We start from the raw sequence: 16,625 nt of genomic DNA, 5'->3' as shown, positions 1-16,625 counted from the left end.
TTCCTGTGATGATTTGTTTAATGTCTGTCTCATTAGACTGAATCAGAAGTGGAAAATATAGCTCCTGAGAAATAAGGCAAAAAGAATTTAAAGAAGTGAAAATTAACATAATAAAATTGTTTGTAACATAAGATCAGTTGTGTTACTATTGCAATTGACATTTAATGATTCTCACCATGTATCAAATACTATACTAAATGCTTGGTAAAATTTAATTCACATAACAAATCTTTTAATCAGATGTTGTTATTGACCAGAATTTTACTTCTGAGGACATGGGCCTTTGAAAGGTTAAGCAAACTGATTGTGATCTCACTCCCGACAGGTGAAGGGAACTGATGATACCAAAGGCCACGTGCCTGCACAGTACTCTCTACTTTCCTCATGATGATGTTCCCCAAATTTCCAGATGCCCCACAAATTTCTTTGTAATTGCTATTTCTGGCAGAGTCTGGGTCTCGCATATTTAACATTTTATTCTCAGAACCAAACTAAGTATTTGGCATCCAGTAGTAGTAGCTCAACAGTACTTGTCAAATGAATGAATCCATGAGTCAAAAAATCAATAAACTTATGAAACAACAGGATTGAAAACTGAAGGAAAAAAATAATAGATTGCTAACATTCTTTAGGGATTACAACACAGATTCCCATTCTTTGACATGATTATCCACACTTGGCTTTTCAAAGAGGCTGCAGTTATAAAGTCCACAGAATGATACATATATTTGGCATTAAGCTAGCTTCTCTAAGTAGAGCAGTCGAGTGTTCTCTGTTGGCTGAAGCTGTGTAACTCTTTGGCAAAATCTAAAATGACAACTGGAGATTATGAATTAATGCTACTTGAGAGTGAGAATGACCCCGCCATCAGGACATTCTTAAATAAACTGTCATTGTGGTGGATCTTTTTCTCCACCTTCTTTATTTTGTTGGGAGTTGCTCCCAACCCCAATAAGAACAAACAGGATTCAGTGCAGCTGGTTAGGATAAACTAACCACATGCTCACCCTTTATTAACAGAGCACAACCCTGGGTGCACAGTGTTTGATTTATTAGAGTGAAGTGAGGGTAAAAGCAGGGAAGGACTAGCCATTCAACCAGGTGGAACAGCTTAATCAAAAACACTTACTCAAAAACAAATACTCAAAAACACTTGGCATACTTAATCAAGTGAAAATTGGCACTGATGGTTTTTATACAGACCATTTATAAAGTTTGTTTGGAAGAAGAATGAGCAGGAAATGATAGAGGGTAGATGGAAGGACAGATGGAGGCATAGACTCAGGCGATGACAAACAGGCTAGAAATCAAAGCTTTCACTAAGAAAACCCAGAATTAAGTAGAAAATTTTATAATTTTTCAAATATATTTTTGAAGTAGGAACAAAATTTACTATGGTTGACATATAAAAATTAGAAATTTGTAGTTTTTTTAAAATGGTATATTGGGGATGAGTATGATTTAGTCAGTGTGATGACAGGCTGTTTTTGCATATAAATTAACACTTGCAAGAGATTTAAAAGTACAACAGGAATTATAAGATTAGAATATTCTTGAGCGATCGGGACTAAAGGTCAAGATTTGGGGAATCGTTAACATTGACATAATGATTGAAAGCATCAAAATAGTTAAATTTGTTAAGAGAGAAGAACGAGAATCTGATAAAGGTTTAGGAACACCCACAGAAAAGGGGGACAGGTGGATGCACTGTAATTACAGGGTGATCAGTGGTAGTCACAAAGTTTGTGTTCAGAACTTAAGGAAGTCAAATGATTCAAGCAGGGCAATAGTTAAACTTGTTTCCTAGGACAATAGAATCAAAAGGGAAATTAAGAAAATCTTTGAATTTATCTAGAAGGAAAGTCCCTGATATGCAGAATTCTGGCACATGCAAAGCAGGAAGAAAGATGATGAAGGAGTGGAGCAAGGTTAAGGGAGGTGGTAAGCATGCACAGCTCGTGCAAGGACTGTGGATTTAAGAAGAAGGAAAGAAGCATAATGGTGGGAAATGTTAAGGGCATTAGGTTAACAAAATTAAAAAGGAGGAGATATAATAAAGAAGAATCTAATCTTCCTGAATTCTAAGCTACTCCCTTATGATAAATTAGTAGCCTTGGGGTGCTCATTAACCCTGCAGGGGCACTAGGGTGTTGTTCCGTGTATTGTAGCTGCACCGCCTGCCTTGACAAAGCATAGAGGCTATTACTCGTAGCGCTAGGAAAATCACTTCCTGTCCACTGGAGAAACTCCCTAGGGGGAAAAAAAAAAAAAAGAGACACCACTTTAAGTGACAGAAACATCAGAGTCTGCTTTTCTAGGGAAATATATACTTGAAAATAACTGGCAAGTCCTTTAGCAAAAAGTTAATCTGCCAATTTCATATTTAAAGCCACGGGACCATTCTTGTATCATCTTTATGCCTCAATTTCTTCGTTTGTAAATTAAGGAGTTTGGAGTTGATGGCCTAGATGGGAACTTTTAGCCCTCAAAAATCTGTGTTCTCTGATTCTTCCCTTCTAACATCATGGACCATGAAGAAACAAAAGGTAACCATGACACCAAATGCAATGACGCAATTAAGAAAACAAAGGAAATTTCTGTCTTCGTTTTCTCTAATTCCTTTCAGATTCTACCCCTCAGTCTGAAAAATGCACCTTGAAAACCTCCCCATGAATTCTATAAATGTTAAAACTCCATATAGATCCTATGAATGCTAAAGTTATGAAAATATCTACAGAGCAGTCATTGACTTTTTATATATCAGGTAGCTCATAGTGTCCACTGGGGGTTCAAGGAGGTTTCCAGAAGCAAAGGAGACCCTTACTTGAAACTTCCAGGTTCTTGACTCCATCACAGGAAAGGAAGAGTCAGGGTCTAACAAAGAGAGGGAAATGCTGTTTTAGAAAGTGGAAGGGGAAAGTATATGCTGTCAGACAGTGTGTGTGCAATCTCAAGAGTGAGACATGCAGCCATGGCTTAAGGTCAAGTTTTTACTGAATGAGGGTACATAATTAGGTTGAATATGTGTACTCCGAAGAGGCTGGGCATCTTGTTGCTGTTAAACAGTGATCAAGACCATGTTTCCCCACTAGGGAATCTGGTCTGGTATGAAAGTTTCAGCATACATCACTGCCTATGGCTGTTGGGTGGTCAATCAGGTGTCATGGTTCAATCAAACATTAGCCCCAAGCTTCACAAGTTTAATAGTCTCTTTCCATTGTCCTGCTCCAGTTTTGCTATATTAAAAAATATATACTTATAAAGAACTAGAAAGTTACAAAGTATACTTACTTTCTGGTCCTTTTCTGTCCCGTAGTCTCCATTGTCTGAATCATGAGTTATTTATGAGTTGTTTAATGGGAATATTTTTTTCCTTTCGATACTTAGTGCTCTTGCTATATCCCCAAATTTCTATCTCATTTGGATCCTTGTAAATAGGATTATTATCAGCAACAATATTAGAAAAGTAGTAAAAATAAACTTGCAATATTATTATTTCCTTTGACCTAATAAAATTTAAAAACAGAATGCATATTAAGGAACTGGAATTTCTTATCTGCAAACTTCTTACTTTCAGATTTACTTGAAGGGTGTGAGAATTTTATTGTCCTCTATAACCCTATATTAAATAAACCTTTAGTGATGCATACTCAGTAATTAATCACTAGAGCCTAAAACTTGGGATGTTTTAATTCAATTCTGCACACATTTGTTGAGGGTCTACTATTGTGAAACTTCTGAGACATTAAAATGAAGGCAAGAAAATTACTTCTAGTAGTTAAGTATATAACAGGGAAGAGGAATGGCTATATTCATCATAACTACTGTCCAGATGCTAATTTACAGCTTGAATGTACTGTGACCATAATTCTCATTTGACCCTGACTGTTGTCTTGTAAAGTAGGCAATGCATCTTAGTTCCCACTTTTAAGGATGGTGAAATCAAGGAAAGAGGGAAAATGATTTGTCACAAGTCAAGTATAGTGAGTGATGGACTAAAAATTGAATCCTCTCATGAAAAAATATCAAGTTTGGATTGAAAGTGTAACTCAGTGATAGCTTCCTGGCATCTGCAAAGCCCTGAATTTGGTCTACAACACCAAAAAATAAAATTAAATTAAATTTAAAAAGTAAAACATCAAGCTCTTTATATATAGAATCAACAGGATACAAGAAAGGTTTGAACGCTTACAGGTTGAATAGGTGTATTGGGGGCAAAGTTGGGGGTCAGGGAACATTACATCAGGAAACAAGTCTGGAAAGCAGAACAGGTACCACATGTTAGAGAAGTTTCATCATAACCATTAGAGTTTAGGAGTTGTTATTTATGGATTACAGCAGTGTCCTTTATGCACAGGGGAATGAATTCATGTTTCAAGACTTCCAGTAGATGCCTGAAACCACATGTTGTACCAAACCCTATATATACTATGTTTTGCCTACATAATACATATCTTGATAGAATTTAACTTATAAATTAGCCCCAGTAAGAGATTAACAATAACCAATAATAAAATGGGACAATTATAAATATATACTATAATAAAAGTTATATGAATGTTTCTCCCAAAATATTTTATTGCACTTGTCCTTCTTGTGATGATGTGAGATGATACAATGACTAAATGATTAGATGAAGTGAGGTGAGCAATTTGTGACTTACTTAACACTAGACTCCTATACAGGGTTACTTGATGAGATACCATGACATATCTGATAACTTAGATTTCCACTAAGTATCTATTGGGTGGGTAGCATATACAGCATGATTACACTGGTCAAAGGGATGATTCATGTCCCAAGTGATCTCTGAGGAAATCCAAAGGTTTCATCCTGATGAAATTGCTCACTGTCCCACTTTATCCCACTTAGGACATGAATCATCCCTTTGACCAGTGCAATCACACTATATATGCTACCCACCCATTAGATTCATATAACCTTATTATAGTATATTTTTTATAATTGTTCCATTTTATTAATGATTATTGTTGTTAATATCTTATTGTGATTAATTTTTAAAATAAACTCTATCAAGGTATGTATATGTAGGAAAAACATAGTATATATAGAATTTGTTCCAACCTGTGGTTTCAGGTCTTAGAACATGGATAAGTTCACCTGTGGGTAAGTAACACTGCTGTAATAAAAGACATCCAAAGAGAAAATGTCTCTGGAGATTACATAATCCTATATGTAGAAAACACTAGAGACTCCAAAAATAAATAAAACTAATAAATGAATTCAGTAGAATTGCACAATACAAAATTAACATACAAAAATGAGTTTCATTTCTATACACTCACAATAGACTATCCAAAAGAGAAGAAAAATTTTTACTTACAGTACTATCTAAAGGTAAAATATTTAGGAATAAATTTAACCAACAAAGTGAAAGATCTGTACATCAGAAACTAAAATACTGCTAAAAATTTTGAAGAAGACACAAATAAATGGAAATATATTCCATGTTCATGGATTGGAAGAATTAATATTGCTAAAATTATTTTTACTCCCCAAAACTATCTATAAACTATAATATAAACCTATCAAAATTCCAATGTTTTTTCACAAAAATAGAAAATACAATTCTGAAATTCATCCAGAATCACAAAAGACCCTGAATGGCAAAAGCAATGCTGAGCAATAACAAATCTAAAGAAATTATTCTTCCTATTTTCAAATTATATTTCAAAGCTGAATTAACCAAAGTATGGTACTGGCATAAAAACAGACCAAAACCAATGGAGCAGAATAGAGCCAAAAAATAAACTGTCACATATACGGTCAAGTAATTTGCAAGAATTTTGGAAAAATGACATACACATGAAAAAGAATAAAAATTGAATTCTTATATGAAAATGAATTCAAACTGGATTAAAGGATTAAATTTAAGACTAAATCAATAAAGCTCTTAGAAGTAAACAGGGAAATTATCCCTTGATATTGATCTTGATAATGATGTTCTAGACTTGATATCAAAAGGACAGGCAACAAAAGCAAAAATAACCATCTGAGAGTATATTACTGTAAAAATAATAACTGCAGAGCCAAGGAAACAATGAAAAAATGAAAATACAACCCATGAAATAGCTGAAAATATTGCAATCCCTATATGCAATAAGAGATTAGTATCCAAAATACACAAACTAATACAACATCATTGAAAACAATGTGCAGGCTCCTCAAAACCTGAAATATAGAGCTACCATATGCTCTAGCAATTCTAATTCTGAATATATGTTCAAAAGATATAAATCACTATCTCAAATATGCAGAGACATCTGCATGCCTGCATTCACTGCAGTGTTATTCACTTAGGCTCTTTTGACTAACAACTGAACAATGTTTCTCAAGTGAAAGAGAATTGAGAGGGAGAGCCTTCTCCTTTCTTTGCTCCAGAAGTTATGGCCTCAGAGAATTATGTTATTAAAAATCATAAATTTCTTTTGTTTAGTATTTGGGGGGTTTGATAGTTCTTTTACTAGGTTCTTATTGCTGCTGTATAAAATTACAACACACTTAATTGCTTAAGTAAAAGATATTCATTATAGGTCTATAGGTTGGAAGTCCAATGTAAGTTTTGCTGGACTAAAATTAAGCTCCATCAGAATGCATTCCTTCTGGGGACACTAGAGGGAATGCATTTCCTTGCCTGTTTCAATGTTTTGAGATTTCTCATGTTCTTTGGTTTGTGGTTCCCTTCCCCCATCATTAAAACCAGCAGTAGTAATGTCTTAGTCTCTTGCCATTACTATAACAAAATAAAACAAACTAGGAAATTTATAATTTATGAAAAAATTTTTCCCATAGTTCAGTAAATTAGGTAGTCCAAGGTCAAGTTGCCAGCAAGATGACTGGTGACAGCCTGAACTTCCTGCTTCCATGATGGTATCTTCTTTCTACATTTCACATGACCAAAGGGGACACAAAGGGACAAATGCTGTGTCCTCTTGTGGCAGAAGAGATTGAAGGACCATCCAACTCTGAAGCCTCTTTAAAAGGGCATTCATTAATTCTGAAGCTTCTTTTATAAGGGCTCTTCCCTCATCATTTAATCACTTCCCAAAAGGCTCTACTTAATACCAACACAATGGGAATGAAGTTTCAACTTGAATTTTGTAGGGACAGGAACATTTAAACCACAGCAGGTGGGTCAAATTCTTTTCAAATTACATTGTTCTGGCCCTTCTTTTATCAACATCTCTCTTTCTTAGAGAAAGCCAGGGAGGATTCTCTGCTTTTTAAGGAATGTAATTAGATTGGACCCATGCATGTAGTTCAAGATAATCTCCCTATCTTAAATCCAGATGATAAGTATCCTTAATTCTACCCACAATTTTCATTCCCTTTTGCCACACACGTGATGTATTCACAGGTTCCAGGGTTTAGGGCATGGACCTCTTTGGGTGGACATTTTTTCCCTGACATATTTGGTTAAATATAAGGTACTAAAAGTCAGGTAAAAGATGCTATAACAAAAATTTGGACAAAGGGGGGAAAAAGAGGAAAGTTGAAAAATGTTCAACAGAGGATTTAACAAAATTTCGCCCCACAAATGAAAGCATGACTATTTGCTTGACAATAGTTTTATGTGAAGGTCAGGAAGGAATAAGGTATCTTAATTGTTCACAGTTTTACTGATACTTTTGTGTGTTTGAAGGAGCGGTTCAGGCTGACTTGTTCCTGTATGGAACCCTGCCTATCAAAGAGAGGATGTGGTGGGTGAGTGAAGATTGACCTGGCAAGTTGTGGGCCAAGTTACCAGCAACATTTACTCCTTGATGGATGCAGATCTCTCCCAGCATTATGCACAGTGGAATGTTTCCCAGATAGTCGCCACCTCAGCTCTTTAGGCTGAAGGTCTTTCTGTTCCCTATAGCTTTGTGGGTATGAAGGGGAATGCTTACACCATGAGGATTTGGCTGTGGCAGACCAATGCTATGTGCATGAATTTGCTGCAAGTGACTCTAAAACATAATGGCAATTGTGTCTGAGGAAGTGAGTGGCCACAGAATCCCTCTGGTGGAGCATTAGAGGGTGAATCTATAACCCAGTCTGCACCTTGATCCTAGTGGCTGGGACTGCATTCTCTATTCTTATTACAGGTGCTCTTTGTCATGAATAGATTCTACCACATCATGTTTGGCAGGCTTAAACCAAAAATTTTCCAGCAGATGATATTGTATGTGTAATATAATATAAAGCTGCTCCCCCGCCCTTTATGCTGCAGTCATTTCCCTGCCTCCCAACTTCTTGTCAGTCTGTGAACATCCTAGCTAGCTATTGGTTCATCAGTCAGCTTGCAAGTATCCTTCTCCGTTATTGGTCCCCTGTTAACCCGCAGAATTTGACTGCTTAAAGATAGCTTCCCTGCCATCATTTCCATGCTTTTTCTCTCTTCTCCTCACATTCATGCTTTCCCTCTCCTACTTACTTTCTTTCTCTCTCCTCCTTGCTTTTCACACTCTCTCCTGTGTGCACGCACTCTCTCTTTTCCTCTCTTACCCTGCAGGGAGACACTCTGTTTGCTTAATAAACCCTCTTATGCGAGTTCCCGTGTCTAGAGTGGTTTCTGTGTTCTTACAGTATGGGTATAGATAAGTCAGAAATAAAGCAAGCCCCAGCACTGGAGAAGGACTCTAGAGGGATTTATCAGTTTTTAGTAAAAAGAAGAGAGCAAATAAACCTAAACTATGTTGAACCCTGATTTGGGCACAATAAAGCCCTGGGAGTTTTTCTTTTCAATTCTCAAACCTCAGAGGGCATTCTCCCTAGATAAATAGGAGCTTTCCATCCTGTTTCTCCCCTTCCAAATGCTACCCTTTATGATTCCAAAAGGATTTATAGTAGTATATAGGAGTTGCAATGTATTTACAAGTTTGATTCCAAACTCTTAAAATCTTCTAAAGATTTAGGCTCAAAGGAGTAATTTGGGGTAAAATTGACACACAGTTTTGCAAACTTCCATGTTAATTGCTATGACCATCTTTAGCAAATTTATTCATTCTAAATTGATTCATGTTCCCAAAGATACTGCCCAAAATTTAAGTAGTAACTTGTAATTGTTTAATGTCCTATAAAGCAAAAAGCTGACAAAAGTGACATTTATATGATCATTCCTATCATCCTATCTGCTGAATGACCAACTAGAAGAACATTGTGAAAGTGAATGATGAATACCTAGAAACTGAAGAAACAGGGAGGATACTGAGGAAAAGAATTGTTAGATGAAAGCATCAGAGATGCGTAGAGGGCGGCTCTCCCCTGAGTCTCTTGAAGTCAGTGTTCATTCAGCAGATTTTCTATGGAAACTACTAAGACAGGCATCACAGGACATGCTGGAAATATCAATAGGACAGGCAGAGATTATTCTAGAGATATGAGGTTTACTGATGAGCAGTTGCTGATACAGTGATAATACAAACGGGCAAATGGAAAGGTTTATCAGAGGAAATGACTAGACAAGATTTTGTGGGTTTAAGTATATAATGTTTGTATTTGCACAGAACCATCCTACACCTACACTGTCTTTCTAATGATGATGTTCTTATGCCAAGGTTAGGTTTCAGTCACTAAGATTAAAATGTCTAGACTAGACTGATAGTCTGAAGGTTTTTGGCAGAGTGACTCATTTAGGTGTAAAACCACATTCACACAAAATGATCACACTCTGGAGCCCAAGGTGATAGTCGGGCATTTCTCGACATTTACAAACTTAGAAATGAGTAACCACAGAATGGCAAGTTGCTATACATGGTAATCTGGTAAATCAGTGAAGGCCGATGGACAGAAATTAAAATGAGTTTGTGTCTATACTTTCTTGTTCGAATATCCTTTCCCACCGATATGACTGGTACTTTTAGTCAAAACTATGTCTGCTGTTTTATAAAATGAGGAAATCACATAGTTGAATTTTCGGTCTACTTTCTCGGAAGCTTTCAGTGTATAATCTCCAATTAGAAAGTTAAAAAAATGTACCCAGATTTCAAGTGCTTAAAAACAACTAGAGTAGAACCAAGTCTACTAAAAGGAGTTCAGAAAAAAATTGAAACATGCATACTATAATTCATTGGACCTGTTTTACAACTGAATAATCAATAGGTAAATATAATTAAACAACATAAGAAAAATAAAATTCCTTAGAACTTTGCAGAGAGTACCAAGCAATGTTCTACAGAGTTAGGATTTGAATTTTATTCACCTTCCAGCATTTTGAAAGGTAAACATTTTGATTAAAATCACCATAATGAACTGAAGTTGTGAAAAGAGAATAAGCAAACACAGTGAATCTCACAGGCAGCATGTGAATGCTGGAACATTTTCACAAACTCAATTACTTCTTACCTTTGAGATGCAGAAATTAATATGAACTACTTATTATAAGTAAACATGTTTTTAGAACACTAGAAAAACTAAGGAATGTAACATTTGTTACCAGGAAGAATATGTAAACATGAAAACGTTAATGAAAAGAAAGGGCATTGGAAATTCAAAAATTTAACAAATTTCAGTTTTTTCTAAGTAAAAATGTATACATCATAGAAGTATTATACATATATAAAATAAGTATATCTATGTACATTTTAGAAAAAGAATAGAATTCTGGTAGGTTAAGTATAACAGACACAATATTTTGATAAATATAATGAGCTTATGTGTTTTGCATTCCTTGTGAAAGACTGTTTCATTGTCAGACATGGAAATTTAGGGGAAATTAGGTGAATTACAGCAGAAAGGGAAAGAGAAGGGAAGATATTCCCAAAGGCAATGTGCAGACAGAATATGTTCTTGAAAGCCACATTAAAAAAATCTGTGAAACTTAAAATTTGTACATTTAAAAGTGAAGGTTATAATCTATTTTGATAAGAACGTTAGAATAGGCAAAGAAAGTATATTGCTCAATGAATGTTCTATATACAGTATTTGTGAAGAAACTGAACTGCTTTACTTATGATGAGTAGACTTAAGGAGACAAAAGAAGTAAAAAAATTGTTTTAAATTAAGAAACAAATTGATTAGCCACTAATCTCAGAGTACAGAATTAAGAAATGTGTGAGTCTTGAGGAAAGATACTGACAAAGAAATATTTGTCCAACTATGATGACTTCATGAAATGGCCAGATCCAATTGTAAGTTTCTGTGTCTAGTTTCTTTCTTCCAAATGAATGAAACATTCAAGAAATATTACAATGAAACAATGTTTAGCAAAGCCAGCAATCAAGGAAAATCAATTCTAATGAATTCAAATCAATGAATTTCAACACAACCACCACTGACTGGGCATGTACTATGTGACTGACAAATACCAAGAGCAAGAGAGCATAGTCTTGCCCTAAAGGAAACTTTAGGTTAGCAGGGAGAACAGACATTTACAACTAGGTAGAATTCATGTGCTATAACAGAGGTATAGGAGGAGGAAAATATTATTGTAAGGTGACAGGGAAGACTCTCATAAGAAAATGGCAAATGAGTTGAACCTGGCCGAATGGGCAGATCTTGGGAAATATCCTGAGCAAAGAGAACTATAAGTGCAAAGGCACTTCTAGAGAGGTTATTTCCTTTGTGTCTGTTTTAGGAATAATAATTAACCGTAATGTTAAGTTAATCCTTTCTTATCTGTAATATAAATCAATTAACATTGGATAACAACACATGTGATGTGACATTCATAAGAAATACAATCCCAATGCAACACCTATGGGTTTACCCAGGATTGTCATACCCAGAACTTTTCCTTACATGTCTTTATTCTTCCACTTTTATAGCTTCTTCTACCATTAACATGCTTTTAGTAAAAGCCTGCATCTTTAGCCCACACTTTTCTCCTAAACTATCACATCCAGACATTTGATCATTTTTGGATTTCCACTTAGAATTCCCATATCATCTCCTCTCACACTCATTCTTCAAATCTGAATGCCTCCTTTCTTATATTTTCTTTCTTTCCTACTTTACCTTTATCATAAATAAAGATGACAAATTCAATAGAAATTACTCATACCTGAGAAAATAGGAAATTTTTCTCATAAGCATGTATTGTTTTGTAATTTATCAACCAAAATATTCTAAACAGACTCATATTTCTGCACTCTCAATTATACATGCAGATAAAATAAGACCTTAAAATTTGATTTGATATTTGGTCTGCAAGCTCCAGATTAGGATAATTGATTTATATGGTTTTCTAAGCACTAACCATTTTGCATTTCAATGAGACCATGATAAGAAATAATTTGATAAATATGGTCTATGCATGAGTTTTGTCTATGTGAAACTGAAATCATGGTAGAATGCTGACACACAGACACCAGTAGTCTTTAGAGACAAACTGGCCCCAGGAAAAGATTTTTATGCTTGAATTTCAAGCAGCTGAGCTTTATGATTGGACATTATTTTGCTTACCAGAATTAGCACCAAATACAACCAGGAGAAACTGGGATCACTATTTATGCTGGCAGTATCAAACATTTGTTCTGACTATCCTATGTTTTACATGACTTTTTCTCCATATGTCAGGTGAATAGCACACTAGAAGATATGTTGATCTGTGGAAAGAACAATTGAATTCTAAGGTAGTTTTTTTTTTTTTTTAACTTTTGTTCTTTTACATTAACAGGTATGATGTTTTTGTAACACACAATATGAGGTTTTGAAGTCTGCATACGTGGTGCTGTAGTTAAATCTAGTTAATTGCCAAGTATGTTACTTTACATAGTTATCATTTTGGATAAGGCCTTTAGTAAAAGTCTTAAATCATGAGTTGATCTTTGCCCTGAGAAGCATGAGTGGGGTGTTCAGAATCTTGTTTCTGAAAGTCTCATTACCTACCCTGGGTTGTCAGTAAAAAGGTAAAATCAAAGCTGTAAGGCATTCAAGAGACAAGTCTGACTACTTAATATGAATATCTCACATAGTTATATTTTTGTTTTATTTTTCATTTGTGTTTTGGAAGCTGCTTTAGGCTTTGAACTTATCTGCTCTGGTTATGAACAGTGAATATGTTCAGCATGGAATGTTGAAAAAATTCTCACCAAACAAGCGCTGCAGTTTTATTCAGAATTAGCTAAAGGGCATAACACTGTAAAAGAGAAAATGAACCACTCATTTGCTGTCATCAAAAATGAGGAAATGACTCTAGGCAATAGCTGAAGAGTCCTTTTGAACTTGAGAAGTTCACTGATTTGGCAATGAGGAGGATCTTGTTTGTCTTGCTTATTCTAAAGATCTATTTATCCTCAAATAATTCCAGTAGTAAGACACAAGGGGAAAATCACCAATCTCATTTCTTCTAAATCTCCCTTCTGATAAACATCACTTCCAAAATATGACCTTGGTTTTCTACATAGATCTTAATATGTGCTGTATCTTTCCATTTAAAGTGGATTATCTCTTTAACCTAATAATGCAAATAATACCATAATTTCATAATAAAATCAAAATGAAAAAAATAAATGTCATTTTTGGAATGGCAACTAAGCAATCAAGGAACAAAAAATTAGCATTTTAATATTTTTATTACACTAAAATGTTTCTTCAATGTAAGCCTTTATATTAATACATTTTGTAATCTGATAATTTGTTGACCCTTCTCTTTCCACACTGAATTAAACCACTGTTATCTTTCAGTCTATTTTAATAACACCCTTTCTCTCTGCCACCCTAAGGTCTAATCTCTACCTAACTTCCAGAACAAGTATTTGTAATATAACTTTAGATCGATCGTGTCTCGTTGGTCAGAGACTTCCACTGCTTTAGCACCTCATGCACTCTTCAAATGGACGAGAAGGCCTGTGTGCCTGGCCCGCAGCCACCAAACCCTGCCTTGGTTTCCCTCCTGTACTCTGCTTTAGCTGCTGTTGTCTCCCTGCTGTTCTGTGAACTCCCCAGTCGCCCCTCAGGTCTTTGTCCTGACTCTCCCCTCTGTCCAGAACATCATGACTGATCCCTCACCCCAGGGGGTCTTCACCCCAGTAAATGTCACCTTCTTAATGGTCCTTCCTGGACCAGAGCGTTTAAAATAACAATGCTTCCCATTCCCCAGCCACTTCTATTCTCTATCCCTTTATCCTGCTTTTTTTCTTCACAGTATTTTTTTCCCCTTGCATTTTCTATACAAATTTGCTTTTTCAATTTTTTATTTATTTGTATATTTGCCTCCAGTAAAAAGTAAGATATGTGAGGACAAGCACTTTGCCTCTTTGCTCCCTGTTCCACCCGTAGGACCTGAAACACTCCCTGGCCTATTGTAAATACTCAGTATATATTTGTGGAATGAACAATAGAAAATGAATGAAGCTAAAATTTTCAGTAAAATAACTGATTTATACTAAAATGCATTGTATCAAGTTAATGTAGTCCTGAATATTTTACTAGTAATGTCAGCTTGGGCCAGTTTCTAATTTTCCATCCACTGTCAGATATAAATGTTTTTTCCAAGGAAAAAAATGGCACCAAAGCATAACCAAATACGTGGATGAGCATGAGTCCATCAAAATTCACAATCGTCCTTTGTCCATTGAATATATTCCTATGGATTTTAACAAATGTATAGATTCATGTAAAATAGAATACATAACAGTTTTCACCACCCCGATAAACTTCCTCATGTTGTCCCTTTACGGTCATGTTCTCCCGCCCTCTCTTCCTCCTTCCTTTCTCCTGGCAACCACAGACCTGTTCTCCATCAACCCAGGATTTTTTTGTGTCATTTTGTTTTATTTGAGAATGTTATAAAAATATACTCCTATAACTTTTGAACTGGCTTTAATGCCTTTGAGTTTCAACCATGCTGTTGCATATTCATTCCTTTTTATTGCTAAGTAGTATTCCATTATATACATAAACCACGAATTGTTTATCCTGTTCACCCAGTAGATGATGTTTTGGCTGATTCTAGTTTGGTTAATCATTAAAAAAAAAAAAAAAAAAAAAAAAAAAAAAAAAAAAAAAAAAAAAAAAAAAACTGCTATAAATATTCACATACCAGATTTTTGTGCAAATACAAGATTTCAGTTTTCTACAGTAAATACCTATGAATATAATTACTAAAATATATGTTTAACATGATATGAAATGGTTAAATGGTTTTCCAGAGAGGCAGCACCACTGTGCTTTCCTACCAGCAATGTATGATCTGTTCCATTTCCTTACCAGCATTTGATGATCTCATTACTTTTTTTTTTCCAGCTCTTTAAACATGTGTCATGGTGAACTACCATGTTTTAATTTGTATTTCCCCAATGACTACTGATGTCAAACACCTTTCATGTGCTTCTTTGCTTTCTAAATATCCTCTTTAGTGAAGTGCCTGGTAATGCTTTTTATAATCATTTTTTAATTGGGTTGCTTTCTTACTATTGTAGTTTGAGTGTTACTTTTTAAATTTTGTATGCAAGACCCTTGTCAGATACGTAGATTAGCAAATATTTTCTCTCTATTGACAACTTGTCTTTTTATTCTTTTAGACAATTGATTCTGTTGGGGATTCAAATGTAAACTTCAATTCAACTCTCTCAATGTACACAAAAATTAGCTCAAAATAGGCACTAGACCTAAATGTTAATTTGAAAAACTTCTTGAAGGCAACATTGAAGAAAACCTTTGTGATCTTAAGTTAGGCAAAGATTTCTTAAATGCCACACCAAAAATATACAGCATAAAAGAAAAATGTGATAAGCTTCATAAAAATGTAAAGAGTGTGCTATTCTAAAGACATTGTGTTGGTGAGGCTGTGGGAAAAAGGATGCACTCATTCATTCATTGCTAATGGGACTGCAAATTGGTGCAACTGCTCTGAAAAGTAGTATGGCTGGGCATGGTGGCACACAACTGTAATCCCAGAGGCTTGGGAGGCTGAGGCAGGAGGATTGCAAGTTTAAAATCAACCTCAGTATAAGTGATGCACTAAGCAACTCAGTAAGACCCTGTTTCTTTTTTCTTTTTCTTTTTTATTTATTTTTGCAGTGCTGGGGATCGAACCCAGGGCCTTGTGCTTGCAAGGCAAACACTCTACCCACTGAGCTATCTCCCCAGACCAAGACCCTGTTTCTAAATAAAATACAAAACAGGGTTGGGGATGTGGCTCAGTGGTGGAGTGCGCCTGAGTTCAACCTCTGGTATCTGTCCCCCCCCCCCCCCCCAAAAAAAAAGGAATATGGAGATTCTTCAAAAGACTAGCAATGGGAACCACCATTTGACCTGGTTATACTACTCCTTGGTATATATCCAAGGGTCTTAAAATTAGCATACTACAGTGATGCAGCCACATCAATGTTTATAGCTACTGGATTCACAATAGCTAAGTTATGGAACCAACCTAGATGCCCTTCAACAGATGAATGGATAAAGAAATGTGATATATATATATATGTGATATATATATATATCATATATATATCACATATATATATCACATATATATATATCATGATATATATATATCACATTTGTGTGTTTATACACACACATACACACACACACACACACAATGGAATATTACTCAGCCATAAAAAAGAATGACTTCATGACATTTGCAGATAAATGGATATATCTGGAGATTATCATGCTAAGTGAAATAAGCCAGTTCCAAAAAAACCAAAGGTTGAATGTTCTCTCTGATATGT

Source organism: Sciurus vulgaris (genome assembly GCF_902686455.1).
Source record: "Sciurus vulgaris genome assembly, chromosome: 8".
In the NCBI taxonomy this organism is placed as follows: domain Eukaryota; kingdom Metazoa; phylum Chordata; class Mammalia; order Rodentia; family Sciuridae; genus Sciurus; species Sciurus vulgaris.
Note: the sequence above shows the minus strand (reverse complement) of the source record.